Consider the following 9,585-nt stretch of genomic DNA (forward strand, 5'->3'; position numbering starts at 1 on the left):
GCATTTTGATTACAGAGCATTTTTTATTTATATATGCATAGTTTCCGTTAGTTATATTATAATGATAATATAAAAAGCAATACAAACAGAAGTAGAAACCTCCTGCATTTCCTTCCAAATATTAATTATTTGCATGTCAGTGGTAATATTTAAGAATCTCACATTGCCCAAACAACTGAGGTCTTTTCAAAGCTCAGAGAAATAGAACTTAGAATATAATTCAGAAACTTAGCATTCCAACCTTTGTGATAGACTTTATTTTTTTGAAAGTAGGCTCTATATACTTGTCTAATTCTTTTTCATCTTTTGCACCTTCCCTCACAACACAAATCATTTTAAAACTTAACTTTTAGATTACTGACATGCTAGATATGTGGGTTACCTTTATTGCAGCCATTTAGGCTTCAAAACTAGGAAATAAATCAACCATTGAACGCTTTTGGAGTATCTGCAATGAGCTTAATACTTCATAAAAGGATGTGAAGTTACCAAAAAATGGTGTTTCATTGAATTTAAGTTACCATTGATTGTAAGACACACCATTATTTTATGTACCACCAAGAAAGAGGACATACTCCCAATTAAATCACATTGATCTAAGACAGTAAGTTAATAGTATGAAAACATGTACATTTTAGAATCGATAAAATTCAACAATTAAAAATTGATTTTTATTTCTAAGAGCTATAGTTCCATTTGGAAGGGGGAAAAAAATCAACCCAGAAAAAAAACGTCACAGAATAAGAAAAATAGTACAAGTATTAGCAAAATCATAGAAGTAAAAAACAATACATGTTTGTGGGGAAACTTCCTAACTTTAAGCAGGGTGCATGCTGGAAATAAAATTTACACAGTATGGTTGGTATAGACTATGTAAAAATCAAAAACCAGGTGGAAATTTGGGGGCTTATAGTTTATGAACATTAGGAATGACATGATAAAAAGTATTATTATACAAGCTGAAGAAAATAAGTCAGAGGACCAATTAGGAAGCTAAGTTAGTAATCCAGGTATAAGGGACATGACAACTTGGATTATGTTGAAGCCCTTAAGAAAAACTGATGACTCAAAAGGCATTTTTTGGCCGAGCGCGGTGGCTCACGCCTGTAATCCTAGCACTCTGGGAGGCCGAGGCGGGTGGATCGCTCGAGGTCAGGAGTTCGAGACCAGCCTGAGCAAGAGCGAGACCCCGTCTCTACTAAAAATAGAAAGAAATTATCTGGCCAACTAAAATATATACAGAAAAAAAAAATTAGCTGGGCATGGTGGCGCATGCCTGTAGTCCCAGCTACTCGGGAGGCTGAGGCAGTAGGATCGCTTAAGCCTAGGAGTTTGAGGTTGCTGCGAGCTAGGCTGACACCACAGAACTCACTCTAGCCCGGGCAACAAAGCAAGACTCTGTCTCAAAAAAAAAAAAAAAGAAAGAAAAAAAAAAGGCATTTTTTTAAAAAAAAAATGAAAGCTTATAAAACAATGAATATAGGGATTGAAGCAAGAGGCTTAACAATAATTTCTGGCTAGGGCATTTTGACACTAGTGTTACAAGGGTTATTAGTTGTGTTTTTCTAGGGTATTGAGGAAGCCCTCTTATTTATTTAGTGCCTACCACATTGTAAGCATTCAATAAATATTTCATGGATGGATGAATGTGAAGCCATGACATCTGAGTTGAGCTGAGGTCATTCACATAGAGGTGATAGTTGAATGAGAAGACATGAACTTCTCAAAGGAGCCAGTTTAGAGAAAGCCCAGGAGAGGACAATGCCCTGGAGGACAACATTTGGGGGCTTGAAAGCAAGTGAAACATGAAAAGAAATCAGATGAGGAAAAGTTATAGAAACCAATAGAAAACCTGGACAGTCTAATCAAAGGTAAAATAGAATTTTTTAAAAAAGTTGTTCAATGGTATAAAAAGTTACAGAGAGACCAGGATAAAGAGAACCAAGAAAAGTTAAATTGATATGATAAAATGAGGTCAATTGGTTATTTTTCATAGAATAACTTCTATAGAGTGGTAGGACAGCTGTCAAATTAGAGGATTTGAAGAGATTTGATGGATTGGAAGTAGAGGCAGATGTAGGTCATGTTCAGAAAGTCCTAGATTGTCAATGACAGAAAATTCACTTCCACAGTGTCACCCTCAAGGTATGTTGACCTCCCCATCTTCTTCCAGGAATTTATCCTCCCGTAAACTTTTAAAAATTCTATTAATTATAAAATGTATGTTTATATAAAACATAGAACATTTTAGTTTAAAATGATAAAAAGCTAAAAATAAATATGATCAGATTATTTAAAAGAATCAAATAATATGGATAATGTGAACTAAGTTAATAAAATCATAAATAATAAAAATACTAAGGAATGTATTTTGAAATTTAAAAGAAGTACTTTAATGTCAACTGAAAGGACATGACGGGTAGTAAAGTTACTGGATACGTCGTCTTACGTACTGGTATAGGCAACAAGAGAATAATAATTAAGAAGTTTAGAAAATGTTTGGATTATCCATCAACTGATCTAGTTCATTAAGGAAAGCATCCATATTCCTGGATTTTTGATTGATGAATTTGAAAGCTATAGAACTTTCACTCAAAATGTGTCTTGGTGTCAATATTTATCGGGGTAACCAATAAGTCCAATGTAATATGACATGTCTTCTATTTTTATCTTCAATTCTCTCTTTTTTGTTTTTTTGAGACAGAGTCTCGCTTTGTTGCCTAGGCTAGAGTGCCGTGGCGTCAGCCTAACTCACAGCAACCTCAAACTTCTGGGCTCAAGCAATCCTCCTGCCTCAGCCTCCTGAGTAGCTGGGACTATAGGCGCACACCACCACACCCGGCTAATTTTTTCTATTTTTAGTAGAGACAGGATCTCACTCTTACTCAGGCTGGTCTCAAACTCCTGAGCTCAAGCAATCCTCCTGCCTAGACCTCCCAGAGTACTGGGATTACAGGCATGAGCCACAATTCTCTTTTTCAATTGAGTCAGGAGTCCCTCGTAACATTTTTTTCTCTTGGAAATACTCCTACAGAACTTCATATTTCTCTGGAAATATTCATATATTTTATAATGATGAAAAGTAAAAGATAGAATCACTAGAGCTATACATAAAGGTGGAGCACTTATTCTTTTTAAAACAATGGTTGTTTAAAACTATATTAATTAATTTGGAACAAGACTCCATAGAGTGAAAAAAATTTTTTTCTATCTGTGAGAGGTCCCTAATTCTAAAGTCTTTTACTTCCTTGGACCTAGAGTTAAAAGACTAAGATTTTAAAACTTTACATGTATTTTTAAAACTACATGTTTAAAAAATGTATCTAATATTAATACATTGATAAATAAGTATTTAACATGACAGTCAACTATACTAGGTGGATAAATTTGGGGAAAAATTCAAATTTCAAAAATCATCCAGTACTGAAATTCTAGAAAGCAGTATAATAGTACTGAAATGAAAGCGAATAAAGGTTATATTGCCAGATTTTTGCTGACCTAAGCTTTGTATTTTGTTGCTTTTTAACTGAAGAATTTCTGAAATTATCCTATCTCTGAAATTACATGATGCTTAAGTTTGAAAATGACAGCAAATATTGAGAAATCTTACATAACTATTTTTTATGAAAAGATTGTGTGCTGTTTTATAGTTGTACTTTTTATGTACTCTTCAGATATTAGATGATGTTTGTTTACTAATCAAATTTGTTAAAATTGCTGTCTTGTGAAAAAAGGCAAAAATATTTATTTTGTATATTTGATGTATATTTCTTATGTTTCTATAAAACATTAATAAGTCAAAGTGCATGGCTTCCTTTAAATATACTTTTAAATACATATGCACTCATTAGTCTGGAAAAAATTAATTCTGGTACGTGAAAAAGATTTATTTTCACATAAGAAAAGAAACAGATGAATGATGGTATGTAATTCCAAAGCTAAATATGGCTAAATCACTGGTGTATTAATTGCTTGCATGTTGGTGGAAGCATTATTACATTATTCTAATTCTACTCATTACTGAATTTAGTACTTCATATTGAACCTCATACACAATGAAACTTTTAATGTTTCCAAGAAAATTAGAAAGAAACTCCAAATTATGAAGGAAGAAAGGTTTCTTATTGGCTAGTGTAATTATTCAAAAGAATCTTTATCATGATGTTTTGCATTTGATTTAAAATTATGGGGAGGCCAAGGTGGGAGGATTGCTTGAGGCCAGGAGTTCAAGTCCAACCTGGGCAACATAGCAAGACCCCATCTCTACAAAAAATTTAAAAATTAGCCAGGCATGGTGGCATGCCTATAGTCCTAGCTACTTGGGAAGCTGAGGTGGGAGAATTGTTTGAGCCCAAGAGTTCAAGATTACATACAGTGAGCTAAGGTCGTGTCACTACACTCCAGCCTAGGTGACAGACTGACACCCTGTCTCTTTAAAAAAAAAAAGATAGGGGAAGGAGGGTTATAAATCAAACAGAATTAGCCATATGTTGATTAAGTATTGAATGAAGCTGGGTGATGTGTGCATGGGAGGAAGCTTAACTTCATTATTCTCTCTCCATTTGTTTGAAAATTTGAAAACATCCATTATAAAAAGTAAATAAAAAGTAAAAATAGGCCGGGCGCGGTGGCTCACGCCTGTAATCCTAGCACTCTGGGAGGCCGAGGCGGGTGGATCGCTCAAGGTCAGGAGTTCGAGACCAGCCTGAGCAAGAGCGAGACCCCCATCTCTACTAAAAATAGAAAGAAATTATATGGACAACTAAAAATATATGTAGAAAAATTAGCCGGGCATAGTGGCGCATGCCTGTAGTCCCAGCTACTCGGGAGGCTGAGGCAGGAGGATCGCTTAAGCCAAGGAGTCTGAGGTTGCTGTGAGCTAAGCTGATGCCACGGCACTCACTCTAGCCTGGGCAACAAAGTGAGACTCTGTCTCAAAAAAAAAAAAAAAAAGTAAAAATATTGGCCGGCGTGGTGGCTTACGCCTGTAATCCTAGCACTCTGGGAGGCCGAGGCGGGTGGATCACTCGAGGTCAGGAGTTCGAGACCAGCCTGAGCAAGAGCGAGACCCCGTCTCTACTAAAAATAGAAAGAAATTATCTGGCCAACTAAAATATTTATAGAAAAAAAAAAATTAGCCGGGCATGGTGACGCATGCCTGTAGTCCCAGCTACTTGGGAGGCTGAGGCAGTAGGATCGCTTAAGCCTAGGAGTTTGAGGTTGCTGCGAGCTAGGCTGACGCCACAGCACTCACTCTAGCCCGGGCAACAAAGCAAGACTCTGTCTCTAAAAAAATTAAAAAAAAAAAAAAAAGGTAAAAATATTAAAGCAAATTAACTTTATCAGAATATATGCCTTTGTGACCTCCTGAAAGTGGCTAGTCTCTTGGAAATTTAAGCATCTTAAAGAACTTATTTCCTTTGCAGAGTCACTCGGCACCAGGTGGGTGCTCTTTCTGTTTGCCAGAGAAACATTCCAGGGCACTATGGCCACATTGACCTGTTAAGGGTAATGCAGGTGCTCTGGGACACAGAGGGAAAAAAATCATTTCTTGAAGAAAAAGAAAAGGCCAAGCAAGAAAAGGAAATAAAAGAGAAAAAAGAAATTGCCTAGCTAGTTAGAGAGGGAGAGAGAGAGAGAGAGAGAGACTAGGTAAATAACTATGCCCAAAATTAATGAATGCTTTGGGAAAAATAAGTCAAGAACTTTTTGTAATATATCCTGGGTTCTTGTTTGTTTGTTTCTTTTTTGAGACAGGGTCTCACTCTGTTCCCCAGGCTACAGTGCAGTGATATCATCATAGCTCACTCACTGCAACCTCGAACTCTGATCCTTCTGCCTCAGCCTCCCACGTAGCTGGAACTATAGGTTCCCATCACAATGGCTGGCTAATTTTTTTTATTTTTTGTAGAGACAAGGTCTCACTATGTTGCTCAGTGCTGGTCTCGGACTCCTGGTCTCAAGTGATCCTCTGGGTTTGACCTCTCAAAGTGCTAGGATTACAGGCGTGAGCCACTGCACCTGGCCCTGGGTCTGTTTTTTACCTTCTTATTTTCATATTGCTACCTTAAGGAACAGTGACGTCTAAGAAGTGTGTTCTCATTATTTATTTTACATGTTATGTATTTAATAGTCTTTAAACTTGATTCAGACTACTTTACAATGTTTTTAAAAAGTGGTTTTTATATCATTTTACAATATTACATTTAAAACGTCTGGAGTTTGCAGGCCCTTCCACCACCAGAGGTCAGCACTGCATGGAATTTTATTATTATTGTTTTACAAAAAGAGAAACAACATAACTTTAGTGTGCATACATGCATTAGCTCTTGTGCTTCTGTGTTATATATAGCTATTTATGTCTTAGTAGCATAGATGACTCTAACTTGCAAGCTGTAGAGTCACACAACATGTGCTTATCTCCATGGTAACCATTTCTAAGATAAATGCACTTCCGAACAATGGTCCCAAAATAGTCTATTACCCATTTTTGTAGATTTCCATTGTGGCAGCAAAGAACAATTTTGGAAAACCTTGATCCATTCCTTAACCAACAAAAATTGTGACAACAAACACGTATCTAAACCTGTAGAGGAAAATATGGTTAAATGTAATGACAATTTCTACAATAAACTCAAGATTTCATGGGTCTAATTTTCATTTTATGGACTGTCTATACTCACTGCTTCTCCTGTAACTTTTTGGCTTCCTACATTTAGCCATTTATGCTTTCTGAGATTTCTCATCTATAAAATTAAGGGGAAGGGGAAGAAATGATCTCCCAGGAGGACCCTTTTAGCTCTAAAATTTTATGATTTTATGATTTCTCTACTTGCTTGACTCATTATAAGAAGGAGAGCAGGGGAAATAAAAACAAGTGAAATTTAAGTAAGGCAATCTTTGTCCCTTGTTAGGCTACATAAAGAAGTTTTTTAAAGCTATTGTAACAACTGAATTGCATTCCCATAAATTCCAAATACTTTAGTCTTTTTTATTTCTACTAAAGTTGTCTACTTTTTCTTAAAGTTTAGAATATCTTAATTTTTCCAAATGAAGACAGATTGAGAAGGGTTCTCACAATACGGAAAACCCTTTTCTGTAGTTTTAAAGGTGCTCATTCTGCACATATCCCTCCACATGGCCTCTGCTGGGGTTTCTTTTCTTCTTTTTATTTTTTTATAGAGACAGGCTCTTGCTATGTTGCACAGGCTGATCTCAAATTCCTGGACGCAAAGGGTCCTCCTGCCTCAGCCTCCAGAGCAGCTGGGACTATGCGTGAGCCACTGCACCCAGGCTTGCTGGAGTTTCAGTGTCAGACTCCTCCAAGGAAGCAGAAAAGCCTTTTTGACACTCAAATGGGCAGAGCCAAAATAGATGTGAATGAAAAGAATGGTAAAAAGCAGGGCCAATTCTACCCACCTCTTTTCAGCTCCTGGGAAATGGAAAGCTGGCCTCTCGGATTTGGGCAACTCTACTACTTCCCCTTACACTACAACCTCCAGTGCCAAATTCTTATGTGCCAAGATTTAGAGGGGTAGGAAGGAGATAGGTCCTTTACATATATATAAAGGTAAATCTTTATTCAGAGCTGCCTTTGGCAGAACTGTGACACCACCATGTTCCCTTTGAGAGCAATCCTTATTAAAGGCAGAACTCTGAGTAAATTCCTTTTAAATTGTTTCCTGCCCTTGGATGCCTCATCTTTTCTCACAGCATTCCTGAATGCTGACGAGTCATCCCCTTCTGCTCTCTTCAGGGAAGGAGGACTTCCTCCTTCTCTTATCAGGGCTTAGGGACTCCTTACAGCACATTCTGACCAGACCACAACTATCACTTGTTCTTTTCCCAGCCCCAGCCCCACTCTCAAATACACTAACTCCCAGATGCCTTCCTCCTCAGTACAAGGCTGCCTACTGACCTAATCTGTGCTAACAAAGGAAAAGGAGGGACTGGAGAGCTTGCACCTACCTTTTGGACATAGGTACATTTAAAAAGCAGGCCTTTGCAGTCAGTGCCACCACATGTTTTGGCAAAAGTAAAGAACACTGAGGACTTTTAAAGGTACAGTAGTGGAGCAGCACCACAGAATGCCCATGCAAGGGCTGGTTTGCATAACGGGCTCTTCGGTCCATGGTTTTATTAAGGCGCCACAGGGGATATAAAACACCCCAAGTGTAAAACTTCATTTTGGGCCCCATAAATTGGTTTGGATTTTGTACCTCAAAAGTCCAACCCAATCAGTCATTGTCCATAGGTCAAGTGGGGCTTGAGATCACTGTGCCTACCTTGTCCTGACCCCTTGTCAGACTACTGAGTCCAGGTCCGTACACCTCTCATAAGGCCTGTTTGTCTGAGTTACTTAATGTTTGGTTATGCCTCTAGAACCCTTTGAAGAGGCAGATATACATCAGGTTTTAGTAAGCCCCGGGTATCCATGTTTTCTTTTATTGACATTGAATTCCTTAGAAATTTCTTGGTGTGGGTATACTATAACTCGTGTGACTCTTCACTACTGTGAGAATTTAGATGGTGTCTAATCTACATCATTATAAATAGTATCTTTGTAATTCCTGGGTGAGTATTACTGTAGACAGGACAGGTAGTTCAAGGCCTGGTGGTTTCATGTCTGCCAGTCCTTAATGAAGAGCAAATTACCTAGAAGAAAAAAATGTTATTATTCGGTAGGTGGTTTATTTTTTCTCTTTCAACCCAGTGACTCAGCACAATGAAAGCACTGGATGCATTCTTCATTTGCTTCTCGAAGAAACCAAGATTTAGGAAGGACTACTCATACAATTATGATATCACATGCTGTTAGCCTAGCTTCAGCTTAATAGATATGTATCTAATTGGTTTTACTAAATTTTATTCCTCGGTTTACCTATTGCCAGGAGTGTCACTTTGAATTTTATTCTTACTGTCTCCTCTTTTTAAAATGTTGCTAAAAATTGCCATTAAGAAATGTGAAAATAGGTGCAATGGTGCAGGACTGTAGTTCAAGCAACCTGGGAAGCTGAGGCGGGAGGATCGCTTGAGGCTAGGAATTCAAAGCTGTAATGCACCGCGATTGTACTTGTGAATAGCCACTGCACTACACAGCCTGGGCAACAAAGTGAGACCCTGTTTCTAAAAAAACAACAAAAAAGTGTGAAAATAAAATTAACCCCATGTTGAGAATACTGTTTACTCCAGTGCCTTTCAAAGGGAAAAAAAATAGTTGTCATTAAAAAAATAATTCAGAGATCACTTTTGAATTTCTAATTATTTATTATTCATATTGTTTCTATTCTATTAATAATTTATTCTTATTATAGCACAAATAAAAGAGTTCTAGTTTAGATTATGGACAAACTAAAACCCTATTTATTCAAGTTTAGAAAAATGTCGTTAAGTGTCAAAGCTGAGTGATGGGTACATAGGAGGTTATTATACTCTTCTCTGTACTCTTTTATGTTTGGAAATTTTTGTAATAAAAGGTTTTAAAAAAAACTCAACCTTTCCACTAAAGGTAGGAATACCTCTGAAAATGAAAAGAATATTAAAAAAAGAAAAAGAAATCCTTCACATGAATTAAACTAATGTGTC

General features: G+C 37.0%; 1 non-coding gene across 1 annotated transcript; it reads left to right on the forward strand.

Annotated features, from left to right (window-relative positions):
- Positions 1-5,422: 5,422 nt before the first annotated feature.
- Positions 5,423-5,535, forward strand: LOC138388083 (small nucleolar RNA SNORA77). Its single transcript, XR_011234069.1, has one exon. It is a non-coding gene; the product is annotated as a small nucleolar RNA SNORA77 (small nucleolar RNA).
- Positions 5,536-9,585: the final 4,050 nt, after the last annotated feature.

Source organism: Eulemur rufifrons, chromosome 1, assembly GCF_041146395.1.
Source record: "Eulemur rufifrons isolate Redbay chromosome 1, OSU_ERuf_1, whole genome shotgun sequence".
In the NCBI taxonomy this organism is placed as follows: domain Eukaryota; kingdom Metazoa; phylum Chordata; class Mammalia; order Primates; family Lemuridae; genus Eulemur; species Eulemur rufifrons.